This window comes from Notolepis coatsorum (assembly GCF_963971535.1).
Source record: "Notolepis coatsorum genome assembly, chromosome: 20".
NCBI classification, from domain to species: domain Eukaryota; kingdom Metazoa; phylum Chordata; class Actinopteri; order Aulopiformes; family Paralepididae; genus Notolepis; species Notolepis coatsorum.
In genome coordinates, this window is record NC_140184.1 from 23,319,262 (window position 1) to 23,341,779 (window position 22,518).

The 22,518-nt window shown below is 44.1% G+C and overlaps 1 pseudogene across 1 annotated transcript in view; it reads left to right on the forward strand.

Annotated features, from left to right (window-relative positions):
• The first annotated feature begins 1,005 nt into the window (after nt 1–1,005).
• Nucleotides 1,006–22,518, forward strand: part of LOC311246829 (long-chain-fatty-acid--CoA ligase 1-like) — a 43,665-nt pseudogene continuing 22,152 nt past the window's right edge. The window contains exon 1 of the transcript in view: nt 1,006–1,035. The product of the transcript in view is annotated as a long-chain-fatty-acid--CoA ligase 1-like (transcript). The remainder of the gene's footprint in view (nt 1,036–22,518) is intronic.

Sequence of the window (22,518 nt, forward strand, 5' to 3'; positions counted from 1 at the left end):
ATATCAACCACCAAAATTGGAGCACAATTATCTAAATGTACAAGGTATACACGTACATTGATCATTTAGCTGACACTTTTATCCAAAAGCGACTCACAGGTTCTGTATGACAGGACATCAAAAAGGACACAACTCTATCAGCTGAGTAACAATGGTCATCAAAGTGTTGAGTGCTACAGTGTAGGTTAGTTTATTAGGACAAATGCATGACAATAAGGTTAGCTAGGGTTAGATTTATTTGTATCAGTTGAAAGCAGGATAATCATTTACACAATGATTATCAAAATGCACAAGGTGTATTAGAGGTAATTAAATTAATGCTACTTAAGAGTAGACGAGAAAATGAATGGATGTATTTCATGCAAAATTAACTGGATTTATGTTTTCCCCATGCTAAATTATGACGAGCCACACTGAGACGTGAAGAACAACCGAGAAGTCATGGCGAGGTAAGTATCTTGAAGAAGCACACCATCGTACGCGGCCTGAGGTAAGGTCAACTTCAATTTGACATCACAGATTATAAAGATAAAAAGAAATGTTTCTGATTCCATGCATGCATGATGATATTACACAATGAATTGAATTAATCCCAAAATGATTTTCCTCTTTAGCAGAAAGGCGTTGAATCATTTATGTGAGGAGGTTTTCTAAGGCAATTTTATCATCCTCAGATCATATTGGTGAGAGGACACGACAAGTGAGAAGGAGTGAGACGACGCGTGACCTGAACCACGAACGACGGCAGGACCAGGCAGAGAGGAACACAACCCAGTGACCTGAGCGACCCACGACAACATAGGACCACCAGGGACGCCGCCAAGGAGCTGCGGACACAACCAGGACGACGACAGCAACCGTGGGAGAGCCGCCATCCAACCCAGCCACACAACACAGACGTCCCCAAAGGAAGGGGAGCAGAGACAGAAAGGACGACATGCAGCCTCACCCCGGCGGCCCGTGGCAGACCATCTACAGAAGGGAACCAGAGCCCTGACCATCAAGATGGATTCTGATGACAAGATCACCATCCGTGTGAGAGAGAGCGTCCTACTGACTAGCCACTACACCGGCGGGCCCTCGCCCTCCATCAAGTGGTACCGCAATGACGAGGAGAGGACAGCGAAACCAGCACAACACATTCAAAAACGCCCTGACCACCATGTCTCTAGGCCTGATGGGGACCAAGCGTGAACACAGTGGCGGATGTGTGGTGGTGATGGAGAGCAGCGCAGGCTCCAGGAAAAGAGTCTGCAAGGCCACTATAGTTGACCGCCACACTGCTACAGGTGACCCTTGACAGGGAATGAACGGCGACCAGTGAATGTTCCCGACTGCATCGTCAAGAAGAGACATCATCAGAGACCTGTGGAACAAGATACTTCTGAACACACATTGTCCACATTGTTATGTATGTATTTAATTTTTACTGTGTGGCCCTGCCACACGACAGACCGAGAACAGATGATCAACACTTCACAGCAACTGTCAGATTCACAAACAAGAACTGTTTCACAGAGTTCATATGTATCTAAAAAATTATTGACTAGGAATATGATGAAATACAATCAGTAAGATTGCATTAACCAATTTTATAATGGCAATGAGAAATGAAATAACACAGACCGCAGTCCAGTCGATCATGTCATGAATCATGTATGTAAATAATTCTATTTTAAACTGTTATGCCAACCAACAGATCAAACCTCGGTTGACTGAGAACATTCTTCATCAGGATATCCACAAATATCCCACAGTGCCCATCGTTGTACCCAGTCTGCCACCGTTGAAAGCCTATGGAGATGTTTACCTTCTTTGCAGGGCTATTTTATTGCTATAATGACATTACTATGGCCCATTCAACATCGATTATCTATCGTTCAGGATGTGGGAACGTTATATTTTTTCATTCATACATTGTTGTACCGTCTAGAATATAAGTATGTTTTTAAGCTTTTCTGCTGTAATTCCAAAAACGAGTTATAGGCCCTGACGCATATGATAGATTATCGATTGGTGTTTCTTTCCTATACACGCTATATTAAAAAATTCAAATGTATATGATCGGTATACATTATGCTTCATCATGCGTGAAGGAAAGGGGGGGGGGGGTCGTTTATAATTCCTTGATCGTCAGTAACAGCTTTATTTAGTATGGGTTGATATATTTATCAGATGGTTTGCAGTGAAATGAATAAACAATCGGGCTGAAAATAACGTTACTGTCCTCTTACCGTTCGCCGATGAGACTGGAGGAAAAAGATCCCAATTATTTGACGCCGATCTCCTAGATCCATTTCCGGTTTGTATGGCGCAATAAATGCCAAAATCATATCGATTATTACGTTTAGAAAGCGATCCAAATGCACTATAGTGTTTGTCAGGATCCACGTAACAAGATGTTACTGCCGGAGAAATGTCCTTGATGCCCCCGCGCCACTTCCGGTTTTGTGGGGCGGCGTAGCTCAGGGGTAGAGCGGGGCGTCCAATGATCGAAGGGTTGGTGGTTCGAATCCCGCTCAAGCCCATGTCCATCCCACTGCCGTTGTGTCCTTGGGCAAGACACTTAACCTACTTGCCTCGTATGAATGTGTATGCATGTGAATGAATGTTGGTGGTGGTCAGAGGGGCCGTAGGCGATGATTATTCGCCACGCTTCCGTGAGTCTGCCTCAGGGCAGCTCTGGCTGCAATTGTAGCTTACCACCACCGGTATGACTGTGTATGAATGAATAATGGACTCTGTGAAGCGCTCTGGGTCTCATGAAGAGCGCTATATAAATCCAAGTCATTATTATTATTATTATTATTATTTTGGTGAGAGTGTAACTCGCCCGACCATCCACCAGGCGGCGGTATTGAGGCGTTGCAATCTCATACAGTGTCCCGTTGCAGTCCGGAGATTGGCTGGATGAATTATGAATGCCATGGCGAAAAAATTTAATATTGATAGCAAAAACGGCGTAAGTCGTTCTTGGCGTTCAACGCATGGCGGGCAAAAACGGCGTAACTCATTCTTGGCGACCAATGTGTTAATCGTAATTTTTTTTATTAGCGATTTCCATTCATTTTTCATCAATCTAGCCTCACGTTACCACTGGGACTCTCTCTGAGCTCGAACAGGGAAAATACCGCCCCCTATCATCTCCCGGATGGTAATGCACCCTTTGGATTGGACTGAATGAAAACACATGGGGAAAAGAAAATCCAGAATCCACATTTTATTTGTCAGGCATGTAATCCGAGCCGATTGCAGGCTTTGTGGTCCCTCAGAACAGCGTGGAATATGTGTTCGAGCACCCAGCATTGGATCAATAAACGCGATTGATATTTGGAATGGCGATCAGGAATTGGAATAATCTTTTTGGAGAACATCTGATCTGAGGTAAGGAATCTATTTTACCAGTCTTGGGATAATCAGAGCTTTTTTCACAGATATATCAACGTGTCCCCAAGTGTGTGTGTGTGCTGATCAGGAAATAACATAATCGATTTTCAGCCCGCTTCTCTAGCGTGCATAAGTACACATATACTATCGATAATCTAGCGTTTATTTGAAAACTAGTGCTGTCAGGCGATTAAAAAAATTAATCTAATTAATTACAGGATTTGTAATTAATTAATCTAATTAATCGCATTTTAATCGCATAACCATTTTATGCCTGATATTCTATATTCTATAATCATATTTCAAATTGCATGTGTCCGGATGGCAGAATTCAGTACTCTATCTACAAAATCATCTTCCATCTATTAATTTGCTTAGATTTTTCAGGTCTGGTAAATTTGAGCATGGTGTTATTCACAGTCAAAGATAAAAAAAAAATGTATTGATATTCTCATTTGGTTCATTACAATTGACTCAAAATAAAATTTTCATTCAATCAATCACCGCGCAGATTGATTGATTGAATGAAAATGTTATTAACAGATTGCAGAATGGGTACAATACAGTACGGCACACAATTGTTAAGGGGATGCAGACCAGAGAAAGACTTTCGTCTTGTTTACATCAGGGTCCCCCATTTTTTATTCATAATGAATTGTAAGTAAGGGTGCCACTTGCTCCGTGCAATCCATTCTTTGTGGATCTAGCCCACAGTATTTCTGACACTGGGAATACATTCCCTGAGATTCATAGATGTCACTAGAATCAGATACCAAGAACATGCAAATGGACCATATTAAAAAAAGATAAAAGTCTGTAAATGTGTATTCTACATTCTTATGGAATGAATGAGATTAAAAAAAAAATTATATAAAAAAAAAATGTAATTAATTTTGAGTTAATTTTCATAACGCGATAATTTGCTGTGTAATTAATTAATCTAATTAACGCGATAAATTGACAGCCCTATTGAAAACGATTCATAAATAGGCCGAAAAATTACAACGTTTTTTGTGTATTCCAGTAAAGGGCGATTTCTGAAAATTCCCAAAAACTAGCGTTTTTCAAAATGGTATTAAACGGAAATGTACCGATGAAAAAACTATCCGTTTCGACAATGTTGACTGCAAGCAAGTCATTGATAAGCGACAGGCGTATTAGACACATAGCCATATTTTAAGATATAGTTTGCGTTCGCAAATGTGCTCGCCCTCTCATTGAATAGAGCGTTGGCACTCAAGCACTAAATCGTGCGCCCCCTGCTGGCACTCAAAGTGTTAGGAGAACAATAAGAAAAGCCACCGCCACATTCATCAAGCCATTCTTTAAGTCCAAATCTGTTCTTACCCAGGTTTTTTTAATGATGAATCTCACTCATTCTAAACGGGAATGCGCGTTCTCGCGCAAGTCATTTGCATACAGAGACACGCCTCACAGGCTCATTGTATTATGCGAACATGGGTCTGCATTGTATGAGCGGATCCCCCGGCCATATTCAAGCGCTGGAGCACTTTGCGATGGATCAAAATTAGATAGGAATCAAATGTATTGTCAATATTACATGTATGTGAGAGCCTTATTACATGTGTGTGAGAGCCCTATTACACACGTATGTGAGAGCCCTATTACATGTGTGAGAGCCCTATTACATGTATGAGAGCCCTATTACACGTGTGTGAGAGCCCTATTACACGTGTGTGAGAGCCCTATTACACGTGTGTGAGAGCCCTATTACATGTATGTGAGAGCCCTATTACACATGTGTGTGAGAGCCCTATTACACATGTGTGTGAGAGCCTTATTACACATGTGTGTGAGAGCCCTATTACACATGTGTGTGAGAGTCCTATTACACGTGTGTGAGAGCCCTATTACACGTGTGTGAGAGCCCTATTACACGTGTGTGAGAGCCCTATTACATGTGTGTGTTTGTGTTACAACGTTTCACATTGTGTTACATACGAGCACACACTGAACAATCTCTTGGACTCTGAGACAATGTTGATAATTTGGATTATTTCCACAGGGGATCCTAGTTCTCTCTCTCCTGCCAGTGAAGACTTTCATCAGACATCTATAGAGCCACGTCAGTAGCTGCTCCCCAGGCGTCTGTTCTCCTTACTGACAGGGTATTAATAAGGGCATCAGAGTGACTCAACAGAGAGACTGAGGACATGGGTCTTGACTGTGAGGACAGATACAGCTCTCCGGGGTCTGACCACCATGTGACTTCTCCGCCCTACTTTACAAAGCCGTCCGGGGCACAGAGAGAGAGAGCTACTCCACGAGAGGAGAGGCTAATTGTTAAGAGAGGGGCGGATTTAAAAAGCCAACTCTAATTAGACCACGATTAAAGTAAAATCTCACTGCTGTAAAAATCCATTAACCTTTAATCGTACAGTTCATCATATGCTGTGTGTGTGTGTGTGGGGGGGGGGGAGACGACAAGTAAGTGAATTAAAGATATTGAGAGAGAAAGCATGGGGAGGCAGTATGAAGGACAGCCATATATGGTCAAAAAGTTAACTACTAAACAACAATCAACTATCAAAGATTGATAGGTATATTCAGTTCATTAAAGTCTAATATTTTATATCCAGCTCCTCTCATGAGTGCATAGGTCTCTGGAATGTGGCCAGTAGTGGGTCGAGTGACCACGCCAAGCCCAGAAATACATTGACCTGATGATCTGTGTGACCTAATATGCATGCATGGCTATATCGGCCTCCGGCCACTGAGGAAAAGCATGGTTGTGTCATCATTCTGGAGCCTTGCAGCCCCCATGGAGGGCTGTGGTCTCCAGGACTGTTCCTCGTTCTCTGTGTTCCTGTCAATAAAGACCATCGATTGACTTCACCTTCGTCTCCTGAATATCTGTCCGGCTGGCTCATCATATCAATCCAAAGAACTCAGTTTTATACTATCAAGATCTCCAGTAGAATCAAATCAAATAGGTACAATCATAAATCCAGTAGAATCAAACAGCCATAGATACGATCATAAATCCAATAGAATCAAAACGCCATAGGTACGATCATAAATCCAGTAGAATCAAAGAGCCATACGATCATAAATCCAGTAGAATCAAAGAGCCATACGATCATAAATTCAGTAGAATCAAAGAACCATACGATCATAAATCCAGTAGAATTAAAGAGCCATTGGTACTAGGGGTGGAACAGTTCCCAAAAATCATGATTCGGTTCACATCACGGTTTTGGGGTTCAGCAGGGAGAAAAAATGCCATTGCTAATTCAAATAGTATTTGGTAAAAATTCCATTACTAATTCAAATAGTATTTGGTAAAATAAGTTTAGTCTTCAATGCATTTGCTGAAAACATACGGAACACATACTTTATAGGTGGCTCTCATAAGGGATGTACATCTCATTCTGGCGTCCACTTAACGTTACCAGTAGCCTAACTGAGACAAACTGACTGATACAGCTGCACTCAAAACCTCGTCTGGACAAACTAAAAGGTCCCACTCAGTTTTGGATTTAAATGCAGCGGGCATGAATTACTAATGTTAACTGAATGTTGTATTCCTTATTCTTAGTGTTGTCTGACAGTAAATGGAAATAGTAAAATGCCAGTTACAAAAGCACACCACACACCCCAAAAAGCCAAAGGTACAATCAGTGCCGTCCGGGAGAAATGCGAGGCCCTGTGCGAGATTTAAATAATACACATTTTTTATTTTGATTTTTTTCATACAGTCAACATATTCTTAAATAATAGCGCTGCCCGAGGCTGGGCATACAGTCAACATATTCTTAAATAGTAGCGCTGCCCGAGGCTGGGCATATGATACAGTCAACGTATTCTTAAATAATAGCGCTGCCCGAGGCTTAGTGACAATGCACCTGTACAGTCGTACACCTGGCAGTAACAGGGAAAATGCATAAAACACCCCTGGAACCTGATAAACAAGCTTAAAAGCCAGGTAAATTTTTCAAGCACGACATGCAGATTTGCAGTTTTGCCTTATTTGAATCGAATAAGCTTAGTACACACATCACAAACTGCATGATGCAACACACCGAGTGAGAGAGACAGAGAGAGACCGAGAGAGAGAGCGCGCGAGAGAGCGAGAGCAAGAGAGAGAGAGCGCACGAGAGAGAGAGATCCACGGCGGGAACAGAGTAGATTGCATTAAAAACTCACCCTAACGCAGAGTCAGGTCCAAGAGGAAGAAGACGACCGTGGAGAAAGTTCACCAGTCCCATCATGATATTGTCCCCCCCGTTGGGATGAACTTGGGAGTCTGTTCCTAGTTTATCTGCCACACGTTAGCACTCGATAACGTAGCCCTGCCTTTAGCTAAGCTAGCATAACAAAAAATATTGTTTGTTTCCTGTTGGTTGTCAGTTAAGGCCATGGGTAGGTAGGGAATTTATTTAATTTTTTATTTTATTCTTTCCCACGGCGACTATGGATAGGGAATTTCTTTATTTAATTAAAATGTTCACAACAACATGGATGCATGTACTCTGCCAGCATGTTTAATATCCATAATACTAAAGGTTTGACTAAGATTTCTTTTTGTTTTATTTTTTTATTATTTTTTAAACAAACATATAAACAAACATGACAACACACGATAAGATATACAAGCATTATTAACAGTGCACATCCAATGAAATCACCATATAGTTAAATGTCTTATACAGGATATACCCCCAATACCTGCTATCTAATACCCTACACACATATGCTCTAGCTCGTACCCCCCCCCTCCCGGACCCCCCATTGGATAATCCATCCATTATCCCACGCTCCTAACCAGACACTACCATTATATGCTAGCTTTTATTATCTCCACCACTTCTAACCACATTTTCATTTTTGATTAATTGAGACCCAAAATTCTTGCTGTAGATATTTCTTGATAAATCACATCGAGATATGTAATAATCCAGACCTTTCGGCACATTTTTTCCGGTTGGAACCATCGTGATGCTATCAGCTTTTTAGCCACTGTGATACCCGATAAAACCAATCTCTTTAGCTGTGGATGTACTGCATTCTCAAAAACATCATTCAGCAGTAATACAGAGGGGTGTACAGGTATATTCAGAGTTAAGAGATTTGATAATTGCTGGGTCACCTCTTTCCAGAATATTTTAACTGGTGGGCAGTCCCAGTACATGTGCATAAATGTCCCCTCGTCCCCATTTGTACATAGGGAGCATTTGGAGTCTTGTTTAAGACCCATTCTGTTCAGTCTTATAGGAGTCAAGTATGTCCTATGGATATAGTTAAGATTGATTTGTTGATGGTCCGGGTTCCTTGATGCACGTCGAACATTTGCCCAGGCTTCTTGCCACTCAAAATCTATTTCCAGGTCTGGTATATCCCTCCTCCAAATAGAGTCTAGGTGGAGGGTTTCATACGAGGCCGAGGTTTGACTAAGATTTCTATGAAACTTTATTAAAAAAAAATTAAAAAGGGAATATTTTAATTTTATTTTGTTATTTTTATAATTTTTTTTTCAAACTCATTAAATATATTGGGTGGCACCTATATCGGCAGGGTTGGTCGGCAACCGGAAACAAACCATAATTTTTTTAGGCCCTACTAGCCAACATAGCTATAGCCTGACTGAACGTTCTAACACGCAACAAATTTCATCTTCAGTCCATCTGCCAAACGTCCTCTTCGTCTTGGCATAACCTAATCACTATACTTGGTATTGATAAGCTTACGCAGCGTTATTTCTTCTGCTCCGATGCTGCACATTTGGTTTTCAAAAGTAGGATGCTCTGCCTCTTGGCCAAGACATCCACTCGCTCCCGTGGATAGCGCCGAATAGACCCCGTACCGGCTGTACCCCCTCCCCTCGTGGATAATACCGGTCTTCTTCACATCTCTCTACCGACTACCAGACCGACGCCAACCAGCTCCCCCTAGTGTTAGTCCTCCCACGATGCTTTGCACATAAGTAATTGAATGAAACCAATAGTATATCTGCAGAGCCCGGAACACTATTCTACAAACGTGTCTAATGTGAAATATATAAGCATGTAAGCAAAACTAGATTTTAGGTCTGTGATGTAAAGTGATTGTTAACACTTTGATCACCGGGGTTAAATTCATAATTTACCATCCCTCGCCAGCTCTATTTGTCTATGGAGAAGTTCCCCTTCTTTGCAGGGCTATAACTTTTTAAATTGTATTGCTAAATTGACATTATTATGGCCCATTCAACGTCCTATATATATTGTTCAGGGTGTAGCAACGTTATACTTTTTCATTCACATATTCATACTAAAATACGGTCTAAAGTATAAGTATGTTTTTATCGTTTTCTGCAGCTTTCTCCAGAACTTGATTTATAGCCCTAAATGCATTATATTGATGATCAAATACAGTTTGGTAGGAATCTGTGCGAGATACAAAATGTCAACTGGATGTGCTTCTAGGAGTTACTACGTATGATCTGATGTTGACCGGATGGGGGGGGGGGGGGGTCGTTTATAATTCCGTGGACAACGTTATATCATTCATCTAGTGTGGGTGATATGATCATTAGAGCAGTTAGTATCGAAGACATTAAAAAATAACGCTGAAACTCACCGTAGCTTCCTCATAGCGTTGGGCGATGAGCGTGGAGCAGAGATATTCCTATTATGGGATGTAGAAGTACCCGATCCATTTCCAGGTTGTATAATAGTATATACGTCCAAATCATGTTGTTTATCGAGTTATTTGCACCGATCGATGTTCACTGTGTCAAGATGGACGATAGCGAGTGCCCGGACGAAATATGGGTGAGCACCACTTCATCCACATCACTTCCTGTTGGGCGATCTGCCGATCGGCCACCAGATGGCGCTCTTGAACCATTAGAGAGTTGAGTGGGGCTCAGCAGTAGATCTCAGGTCTCCGGGGGAGAAATATGATTTCGATCACAGATTTTTGAAATATTGATATCAAAGACGTGTTACGGCGTCTTCCGCAGAATAAGCATGGCGGGGAATGACGAGTTTCGGCGTCTCCGGCGATCAAAGTGTTAACATTCTATTTTTTTATTAAAAAAAATATATATTTAAAATATATATATATATATATTGCGAGGCCCCCCTTCCCGAGAGGCCCTGTGCGACCGCACTGCTCGCACGCCCCTTGAGGCGGCCCTGGGTACAATCATAAATCCTAAATAGTGTCACTCTCACTGGGTATATATGCCGCGTCAGGTTAACTAAAGGGTTGCATTCAGTTAGTCATTCGTTTTCCATTTACAGGAGTTGGGAGGACAAATCCTACCTGTGTGGTTTGGTTACAGAGAAGCAACAAACAGATGCCAGTTAATTGGCTGGAGTTTATTGCTTTGTTGCATCTGGCATGGTATCCACACTGGACGAGAGAGAGAGAGAGAGAGAGAGAGAGAGAGAGAGAGAGAGAGAGAGAGAGAGAGAGAGAGAGTTGACCCTGCACACAGTAAGAAAGATGACAACAAGGACAGAGCTGTCAAAGCAGCCAGCAGTGTGGAAGGGTTAACCTTCTGTAGTGAAAGGTTAACCTTCTGTAGTGCGGTATTGAAAGGGTTTACCTTCTGTAGTGTGGTAGTGAAAGGGTTAACCTTCTGTAGTGCGGTAGTGAAAGGACTAACCTTCTGTAGTGTGGTAGTGAAAAGATAAAGTTAACCATCTGTAGTGTGGTATTGAAAGGGTTAATGACCTGAAGCAGGCAGGCAGATACAGAGTAACCGGTGGGGATGGCTGGCTGGCTGACTACACTGGCAGAACAGGCGACTTAACATGACGCAGCTAGTAAGGACAGCGACACAGAGGAACACAGGAGAACAAGCACTGGCTGACGAGGGAACGGGACATAAACACACAGGAGGGTGATGACTGCTTCACGACAGCTGGTGACAACAGTGACACCATTGGCAGAGAGGCACAGATTATTACTCTCAGACCATTGACATGAAAGGGGTGGATACACAAAGAAGGGGAGAATGGGAGAGAAGACAGAGCTGTTGTGTAGCCCTGGCACTGTGCGTGTGTGTGTGTGTGTGTGTGCAGTCAGTTTCTCACACTCTATAGGGGGGGTTGAGCACCATCTGTTGGTGAGACTGGGGTAGTGTGTTCACAATTGCCAAAAATGAAATCACACACACAGAAAAGAGAAAAGACAAGGCAGATGAGGAAGACGCTCCCTGTGGAGTATCACTGATCATCTTCACACACTTCATCTGCATCATCTTCACACACTTCATCTGCATCATCTTCACCACTTATTCACTGTATCTTCACATACATGACATCTTTGATAATGAAATAATGACCACGAGATAACTTGGGTACCGGTGTCTTGTGTGTGCAAAGAAAAATACTCAACACACTAAGGCTGAACATGCCCTGGTCTACAAATCATATTCCACAGACATAAGAAAAAAAAATTGTTTGGTCAGAAAATTATAATGATAATTGTAATACTTTTTTCAATGGGAATGGAAATAACAATTAAAATGCAATGCAATTGTAGCATCCTGAATATTCTACTATTATTCAGAAGTGCTAACGTAACCTTTTACTTCCCCTGTGTACACAAAGACATGATAACCAGTGATTCTCTTTGATATCTCGCCCGGACAAATAACGCGAGGTTCTCTTTCATCCCTCCGGCTTCAATATGGATTATTAACGTGCAACTAAATCATCCTTTTTCCTGCCTTGAGTGTCCCATTGTGGGACCAGTTTGCGGTCGCCAGCAGGGGGCGGTGGTGGCAGGCGGAGCAGAGGAGAAAGGAGATGAGCAAGACGCTGGTTACCTGGAGAGCGGAACAGGAGGAAATCCTCTTCGACAGTGAACGTGGACAGACGTGCGCTCTCGGAGAGCCCCGTTGAGAGCAAGCGGGAGAGATAGAGAGACTCTGCTACAAAACGGGTTATCATAGAAATACAAGCGATAGTGGAGTGTTGGACTAGTGAAATAGAGAAAGGAATAAACTTCAGTAATACCTCGGGTTATACTAGAAGTGTACGCGGTATATTAGCTTGTAGCTAACGGCTATAGACACTTTGAGTGCACCACTAGGCGAGCGTCGCCGAAGACAGGTGGTATACATAGCTACCGTGCGTTAGCTATATAGGCGACAGCAGGAGGGTCCACCAAGACCCACAGTTTAGCTGTGTTTAGGTTAGCCCACAGCTTAGCCGCGCGCCAGCTCAGCCCTTCAGCCCCGCAGTGGACGTCTCTTCGACGCAGCCGAGGACGCCTCTTCTTCCAGCAGAGGTCGCCACAACACAGCACGCTCCTCCAGCCCACGCCACTGCCCCAGCTGCCTACCCCGGCCCGCTGGCTGTTATCGCGGGATCGCCCGACGGCCATCTTACCACCCGGACGAGTGGTGGTGAGAGTGGGCCCGCCATCTCGGTTAAGTACAGCGCCACTTCGAGTGCTGAAACAATAGCATACAATTCACTGTGTGGCGCAGGCCCTAAGGGCGAAGATAAATGTTGTGTGAAACGAACGCTAGCAGCAGCGTCTAGGGGTACCCCAACCATTTTAAGCCGGCTTTAGCTAGGACTTTAATTTGGTAACATGGGCCCACATTTCATTTCTTTTGAGTGTAATAACTGTGTTCTTGTATTGAATTTCCCATTGAACTCCTTTAACATTTACCTGGTTCTTCCCCACCGCAAAGCGGGGCAGTAGTATTAATAGAACGAGCACAAGGTGCCTATTATTGGGAATAACGTTCCCCATGTATTGTTGAGTGAGAGCACCAGGCGCCTAGTGTGAACATAGTGTATATAACCCGTGTATTAAGATATAACCCTGTATCTGAGACTTGACTAGGTAGTATATAAAGGAGACGTAGATGGGAACATGGTGTGTGTGTCTGTTACTGAGTCCGTGTCTTAACCCTTGTTGTCCGGATAATATTATTATTATTTAACCCTTTCCCCACCATACCCGTATTTCATTGTTAAAGGTCTCAACAGGTCATTAAGGAAGGGTACTGCTTTGGGGAGCGAAAATCATTAGTCATCTAACAGTCACCAGGTGTGGGAGGGCTAATGGAGGTACTGGGGGAGTGTGTGGGGAGCTACTGCTGACCGCCTTGGAGGGCGAGGAGGACCAGAGTACCACCCCCAGGTTAGTAAATCCTGGGCCCCATCCGCTCCTGCTGCCCGACCTCCAGTTCGACGTTCCGGGCCCAAAGACGGGGGTTCAGTTAGATCAAACTCTACAGCATCCCACTACCAGGTGGCCGTGTACAACCACTCCCATAAAGCAGGGATAATCCATCCTGCTACACAATGATCATTCCCTCTAATGGTTGTCAATCATATCACATGGCAGTTTCATAAAGCTGCCATGACATCATGTGGGTCATGTGAGGAGTCCACAATGCACGAAGCGGCATGGTGGCACACTGTTGCCTCACAGCAAGAAGTTCCTGGGTTGCCGGGTTGCCAGGTACCCAGGTGGGGTATCTCCCGGGCCTTTCTGTGTGGAGTTTGCATTATGTTCTCCCTGTGCTTGCAAATCCAACGGATAAAAACATGCACAAAGACGCACAGGAGGATTGGTCCCCGCGCCGCAACCGATGTCTGCTCCCGGCTACCCTTGGGGGAAAGGACGACGGGATGGGTCAAGCACAGAGAGGAAATTTAATCTGCGACCCCAAAGAAATGCATCTGTGTGTGTGTGTGTGTCGCTGTAGGACAATGTAGCAATGTGTGCTACAAATAAAGACTTCTTCAAAGACCTGTTTCATTTTCATTCATTTTATTTCACAGAGCATTGCAGCCGGCTATAACGTGGATGCCTTCTAGCCATTACTGTCCTGTCTTTGACAACACTAACGTCAGTACCGCACCGGCAACCTAATAACATTAGTGCAGCTACATCCCGGCGACATGGCAGTCCTTACATCAGCATTTCCTTTCGCAATTTTTTAGTGCCCCCCCCCCCCAAATCTGCCTATTATACCTTTGTGTTATTATTTGGTTGTAGTGCACAGTATGTTAATAAAATCCTCTTAAGCTGCGACAGCCCATATCAGGGCAGTTTTTCTGACTTTTTGCAACCGGCAATTTGGCGACCCCTAGTGGCTCAGGTGTGCATATTTTGTAATACAATATATATATCGAATTGAAGGCTTACTTGTTGCCTGTCGATAACGACAAAATCCGTTCAGCGGTTCTCGAGGTACATGCTGGTATTTGAGGCTTGTGCAAAGTACACGGTATTGCGCAAAATACCACTCCCGACTCTGCTGCAGTAGTTCCGTCAATCTAGATCCGATCTCGAAAATTATTGTGGATCGTTGTAGCCAATGAGTGTGGCTTCCAATGATACCCCATCAGGGCTGTACGCTAAGCTTTTTCACTAGGGGCACACTTGCCCCCTAAATGAGAAATTATTTAGGGGCAAACATTTTTTTTTAGGGGCACATTTTTTAATAACAATTTTACCATTATAGTGCAAAAAAATATGTTCCTCCTGCCTCATTACTGTGGTCCTTTTATTTAACATTTAAGTGCTTTTGTTTTCAGGTTTGTATCTTTTATAATGAACCAACTGAACTTCGTATTACCACAGCTGCAAACATTTCTTCTTTCATTGATAACAGTGTATTGTTCATAGTCAGTATCTGCTGCACACTGCAACACAGCTCTAGAGACATACACTAAACCCACAGGCCTGCACACTGCAACACAGCTCTGAGACATACACTAAACCCACAGGCCTGCACACTGCAACACAGCTCTAGACTCGAGACATACACTAAACCCACAGGCCTGCACACTACAACACAGCCGCCTGCTCTAAGACATACACTAAATCATGCTCTCTGTTTCTCTCTCCCTCTCTCTTCCTATTTCTCTCTTTCTCTGTCTCTCCCCCTCTCTCTTCCTATTTCTCTGTCTCTCTCCCCCCTCTCTCTCTCTCGCTCATCTATCTCTGGTTGTCACATACAGATGAGGCCATAAATTAATCATCTGCATGCCATCCGCATACAGTGACACGTAGCATAACATGCACACAGACGCACACACACACATGTCTGCAGAGACACGTGTATTAGGGACATTTCGGCACCGAAAATCTTCGCCCGAAAATGGACAAAAATGGCCTTTCGGCTTTCCGCCGAAAGAGTTTTTTCACCGAAAATATATCACCGAAACAGAACAACGTGTTGTTGTGATGATGTCATCAAAACGCGGCGACAAGAATGGCGCGCAACAGGTCAAGGTAGAAAAAAAGTTCACGCGTCAAGGTAATACGATACGCTTGAGGCTGGCTCACAGACAACAACAACATGTCTGCTGCTTGGAGATATTTCAAAATATCAGAGAAAGATGCACGATTTGCGATTTGTACAACGTGTTCAGCTGACGTTTCTCGAGGGGGTGTAACTGCAAAGACTTTCTCCACTTCGGGATTACTCCACCACTTAAAATCAAAACACCCGGAGAAATATGCGGAGTATGACACCGGTTCCTGACAGGGAGCGACGCGAGCGAGCGTGATTGCGAAAATGATAAAAATGTATTCGTTTCAATCAGACTATCCTGACCTACCGCGAGCGACAGCGAACTGAGCGGCGATCCCCCCTCAAATATTCGCTCACTGTGTCTCTAGTTGAGCGATTACGCGGCCGAGGCCCGCCCCTAAACACTTTTTATTGGTCGAGAATCGCAGGCTGCTTTGCCCCTGTGCTTCCAGGTAAATACACAGACACACTCGGACAAGCGCAGCGTCATATCAGGACAGTGTCACACGCGATTTCGTCTCCAGCTCGCTCGCTGCCTGTCAGGAACCGGTCTGAGCAAGTCACTGCCGCACAGAAAAGAAAAATCCTCCCCAGCGCCCTGACTCCTTCTGTGGCGGACCTTTTTGAAAAAGTTAAAAAGTTTCCCAGTGATGGTCCCAAGGCAAAGGGCATTACGCGAAAGTTAATGGAATTCATCGCCATGGATGATCAACCGTTTTCTGTCGTACAGGACGTTGGATTTCGTAGGCTTATTGAGCACATTGAGCTACGGCAGTGGTCACCAACCTTTTTAAGCCCAAGATCACTTTTTTTTTTTTGGTGAAGGCAAGATCTACAGTACCTATTGAAGCGTTGAGAGAAAAAGACAGCCAAGATTGTACTTTAAACTAAATGACTTTTATTTGCCTGTATTCTAATTACATGCAATGCTTTGGTCCAACATTAAAACGACAAAGTAGAACTATTATGTACTTTCTCAGTCAGTGCTAAGTGCAGTCATCTTATACAGCATCACTTTTCACATCAATGAAGTAACTAGTAATGGTAATTAGTTACTATTTTTCAGTAACTAGCACACCACTGCTTTTAATACTGCAGACCTTAAAGCAGATTTGTGCGGCGATGGAGAGCCAGTGCAGCTCTCTATAAGAAGTGGGGTAACATGGGCTGACTTTGGTAGGTTGGAGATCAGGCGTGCGGCTGCGTTCTGAATGAGTTGAAGAGGCTTGGGGGCGGTGGTCGGTAGACCAGTGAGCAGTGCATTGCAGTAGTCGAGGCGAGACATGACTGTTGATTGCACGAGGAGTTGAGTGGGGTGGATCCTTCTGACGTTGCTCAGGAGGAATCTGCAGGTTCTGGTTGTGGCGATGTGAGCGGAGAAGTTCAGCCAGTCATCAAGGATGGGGACGAGGCTACGGCTACATTCTCCACTGTGATGGAAAGGTCGGTCAGCGGGGAGAATTTGGGATTTGGGCTCAAAAAGGCCCAGGGGAGGATGTTCTTCCTCCGGCAGTTGAACAAATACAAACTGGAGGACCATGATGGCCCAATTCTACACGGCCATCATTGAGTCCATCCTCACCCACTCCATCATCTCCTGGTTCCCCGCTGCAGCGGCAAAAGATCTGGCCAAGCTGCAGCGGGTGATTCGCTCCGCGGAGAGTGAAGAGGGCGAGGAAGATCATGGCCGACCCCTCCCACCCCGGTCACAGCCTCTTCACCTTGCTCCCCTCTGAGGAAGGCTGAGGATCCCAAAGGCTGTGAAAGCTCTTCACAGACTGAGCTTCTTCCCCTCAGCCGCCAGGCTGATCAATGCCTCAGGTCCCCCCCCCCCCCCCCCTCTGCCTTAGATCATGTATTTAAATGATTAATCCTCCACTGCACTGTTTTATGTCCTGTGTCTGTGTTGGTGTTTGTCGTTACTGTGAAAAAAGGAAAAATGCATACACTGTAATGCTGCAACAATTACCAATGTGTTTTTACACAAATGGCTTAATAAAGGAATCTGAATCTGAATTGGGAAATTGTGATTGATTAGTAATTTACATTTTGCAACAGAGGATAATCTCAATCTGTAAGGATTGTTGGAGTTCATAGTAGGGGCATCATAGTAAAATGCAGATGTACCCTTTTCCGAGCAAACTCGAGGGACCTTAACACATTGGGGACGAACCACGGGGGTTCGAATCCATGCTTAAAGGACCAACCAGGTTGTTTTGGATTTTATTCCATTTTAATAACCTATTCAAGGTCGCAGAGCGGCACTGCAGATGTACCCTACTCTTTGAATTCGACAAAGTGCATTACCGGCCAGATCCTCTTAGGGGCGCTATCTCGATAATGCAGTGTTCCCTGTGGCAGAAGTTGTCTTTTTTTTTCTTCTGGATTTCCAATGTAGTTTTCTACTGACCTGATGCGATCCCTATAGCCTGTTGCACGGAATACCTTTTGGATCGCGGATTTCAGTGTGCAGTAAGGGAATATATCATCAGCCAATGGACATATCGATCTACCAGATGGTGATCGATAACTGGGAAATGGTATGGGGGATCCAACCGGCTCATGGTAAGATCTTTTTCACGTAAATTACAATGCTGATCAGGGCTTGTTATGATACTCAACCAGCCGATCAGCGTATGTGGCTACTGAGACGAACACGGTTATTGGTAATCAATAATCAGAAACGACATTGCTTGGTAGCTATTGTGCTAACAACATATCCCGACATCCGGCTCGCTGGCCGGCATGAACGGCCGACCCAAAATGGTTCTCTCCTCTCTGTAAACCCCGTCCCCACGGGTACCCTGCCGGGGGGCCCATGGACGCGACAACGGCGGCAGCCGTAGGGTGCTCGAGCCCGTAAAGGCTAGTGGTACACGATAGCTATGAGCTAACTAACGCTACAGGCTCAAACACCTTACGGCCGCCGCTGTTGTCGCGTCCACAAGCTCCTCCGCAGGACACCCGCGAGGACGGGGGCACACAAAGAGGAGAGAACCACCCGCAGGGACGGCGGGCTATAGGCTAACGTCAGTGTAGTGGTCCCGACTGTAGCAGGGACGGCGGAGCTATAGGCTAACTGTGATGCACCGAGTGGGCCACCATTGATCTAGTACTATGACCCGGACAGACATAAGGCATACGTTTCCTGAAGTGACGTCACGGCCGTGCTAGAGTCTGATAAGCTTTTAGATTCGGCTCATTAATATGCACCTGTAGTGACGTCGGCGTTTGATACGCTTTTTTGATTCGCGCGTGCATGTTATTCGTGCGTGGACCTTTTTAACTCTTTCGGAGTGGCATTTCCGGTGTCAAATGGAAAAAAATAAATAATGAAATTATATACCAATGATGTAAACTACCCATAATTGATCAGTAGGGTTTAACCTGGATGTTGGGCTTTAAGAGGGAGAGGGAATCTTAAACAACCAATGGTACACACTACACTGAAAAGCATGTGCATATCGGTGTGTGGAGTGAAGTTGTGGAATAATTTACCTGAATACATCAAACTGAGTAAACATGTGGCACAATTTAAAAAGCAGCTAAAAAAAAATACACATTAGAGAAATACAGAAATGAGTAATGAGGATAAACAAAGTTATGTTATATTGTGTTATGTAGTGCTGTACTATATTCACTGATCAAGTGAATCAATTTTTTTTTTTTTAATTTTTTTTTAAATATATGTAAAAGTATATTCTATATTGTAATATACTATTTATGTTATATCTAGTCAAATTAATGGAAGAACAAACATAAATGTAAGGGGGTAGGGATCAATAAGCTTAGCTTCCCTCTACTCCTTTTTTGGACATGTCTGCTAACCAAACACATTACTCTTGACCTTTTGTTTATAATTCCTTTTTTTTTAAATGTTTTTTAATTTGTTGTTATGATTGTTTGGTTTGACGGAACAAGAAACAAGATACCGTGATTTGTTTGGAGAAATATGGAGAAGTACATGTTCAAAAATAAACTTTTCATTAATTCATTCATAAATCATCAAGGGGGGGGGGGGGGGGGGGGGGGGGGGGGGTCGGTTTAACTTGAAAACTGTGATCGCTACCAAAAGCATGTTTTAGATCCGGTAACATACGAGACTGTGATCGGTACAGAAGCATGTTCTAGGTAAAAAAAAAATACCAGCAGGTTACCTAAGATAGACCTTACCTCAGTCAGAAGGTACTCCAAAATGAATAAATCCCAGTCGATCCCATGGCGATCGCAATTACTCATGTACATTGGGCATGGCTACCATACGTGAAAGAATAGCTCTGAGGCACCAAATCTTCCACCAATTGCTATGTTGTGATCCACTCTAGGCGGAAGCCGCCAGAGGTAAGTCAGTACTGGAAGACAAGTGATACTGCCACCTGGCGGGATTCGATTGTCATTGCAATTCCAACGTAGGCAGCTGTGCCAGGGAGACCCAGGGAGCTCCGAGTGAGTGTTTAGAACAGGGATCAAAGGAAAAAAAATCAAAGGAACTAAAAACGAGATATCTAGTTTTTGGCGCTCAAGCGTTGGCGACGAAACACGAGATATTTAGTTTTTGGCACAGAAAGAGTTAAATGCAAGACAAATATTTTTCTCCGCCAAATTTTCTATTTTTCTCCCCATCCCAATTTAGTCATGCCAATTCCCCCCCTCCCCTACCTGGTTGTTGTGCGCATGTTCCTCCTACTGGTCGGTACAAGGGAACCCTGAAGTCTACCACAAACCACATGCTTCCTCCGACACATGTGGAGACAGCCAGTGGCTCTCTTTTCACCTGGCAGGGAGGACTCTCATTGGTGAAGCGTAACGCGTGGGAGGTCACGCTGCCTTCACCATTTCCTGCCTTTCGCTGAGCAGGCGCCCAGACCTGACCTGTAGGCGTCGCTGTCCACAACGCCAGATTACCACCTTCGACTTCCCTCCCGCTAACTCAGCCAAACGAGTTAGTATGACGATCGGCCCAAGCCGCAAGGCAATGCTGACTCCGGGAATCAAGACCGCAGCCTCTTACATTGGTGATGAGCGCAATCTCCGCTACGCCATCCGACCGCCCCAATGCAAGACAAATTTAACCATTTCTGGCTAGAAATGACACAATCGTCAACACTAATATGAGCAATGACCAATGTTAATCTGTAAAGCAGCAAGGCTAGTAAAGTTACTTCCAGGGGGAGCATGATGCATATCTTGCGTACAACATACAAACACCCTACAGATTTAATATAACATTGTGTTTGTATGTGTCTGCCTGTGTGTTCTGAGAGAGAGAGAGAGAGAGAGAGAGAGAGAGAGAGAGAGAGAGAGAGAGAGAGAGAGAGAGAGGAAACCCCTCATGAAATAATTAGCTCTTCCCATTCCCAGGTGCTGAGGCTGTCAATCAAGCTGGCTGTGGGTGGCACAGGACGGTAACTCAGCCCAGCTCAGAACTCGCCTAACGTCATGGAGAGAATCCACAAGGCGCCTACAGAGTGCACGTCTCTAAGCCTCTCTCTCTCTCCATCCCTCGCTTCCTCCCTCTCGGACATCCTTAAGAATGATTCACGACCCTCTGTCCATGATTGATGACTCCCTGCAGGTCCCCCTAGTGTTTTACAGCCTTTGCCATTTCATTGATTCATGGACAGGACCCCTGAGGAGTTAGGTAAATCACCCAATTATATCCAGGCTCCTCATTGATCTAGCTTCCCCCCCCCCCCCCCCCCCCCCCCCTCATACACACACACACCACCAACCTTTTCCCTGACTTCACAGTGTTCCAGTCTAATAGGCACATAAGGAAAATGAGACACAGGCTTCATTGCGATGTCACGCTGCAGTACAGGGTTCAGCATTAACACTTTGAGTGCCAGCAGGGGGCGCATGATTTAGCGCTTGAGTGCCAGCGCTCTATTCAATGAGAGGGCAAGCACATTTGCGAACGCATAAACTATATCTTAAATAATGGCTATGTGTCTAATACGCCCGTCGCTTATCAATGACTTGCTTGCAGTCAACATTGTCGAAACGGATTGTTTTTTCATCGGTACATTTCCGTTTTATAGCATTTTGAAAAGCCCTCGTTTTCAAGGAAAATAAAGATTCCGTGATAAAAAACATTTACTGGAATATTCTAGAATACACAAAAACGTTTTTTTCTGCCTATTTATGAATAGTTTTCAAATAAACGCTAGATTATCGATAGTATATGTGTACGTATGCACGCTATAGAGGCGATCTGAAAATCGATTCTCTTATTTCCTTTTTATCACGGAATCTTTATTTCAGGGTTCCCACGCTTGCCTTGACATTTTTTTCCATACTACCTCCTGATTTTCCAGGTACCATATTAAGTGATGATCTATAGGCCCCTGAAGTTTTCCGCCCCCATCCGCGCCCCCCTCCCCTCACACACACACACAACCCCCTAGGACACCTGACTACTTACTTGATTTAAAAGATGTGCCAGTCAAGTCTACATTGTAAATGCTTAGAGATTATGTCTTATTGATAATATCAATGCATGAAATAATGCAACAAGCTGTAGATGAACAACAATTTATTGAACTGGAACACATGAGCACTGGGATTGATATATGTTCTCTCTTCCACTCCTCTCATCCTGTCCTCTTCTCTCCACACCTCCCCTTGTGTCCGCTCCCGTCTTCTCTTCCTACTCTTCTCAACTCCTCTCCACTGTTCTCCCTTTTCCTCTGTCATCCTCCTCTTCCATCTTCACTGTCTGGGAACATCTGAGCAAAAGTGTTTGAAATGTCAGAGTTGGAGTTGAATGAGAAGTGTGATCTGACCATCTTCATGACCCAGCGAATCTCTGCTTCAAATACAGCTTGGCTTGAAAAAAAGTTTTCCCCTGAGCTCTAGAGCCTTTTTCCGTAGGCTGTTCACTGCTGGTA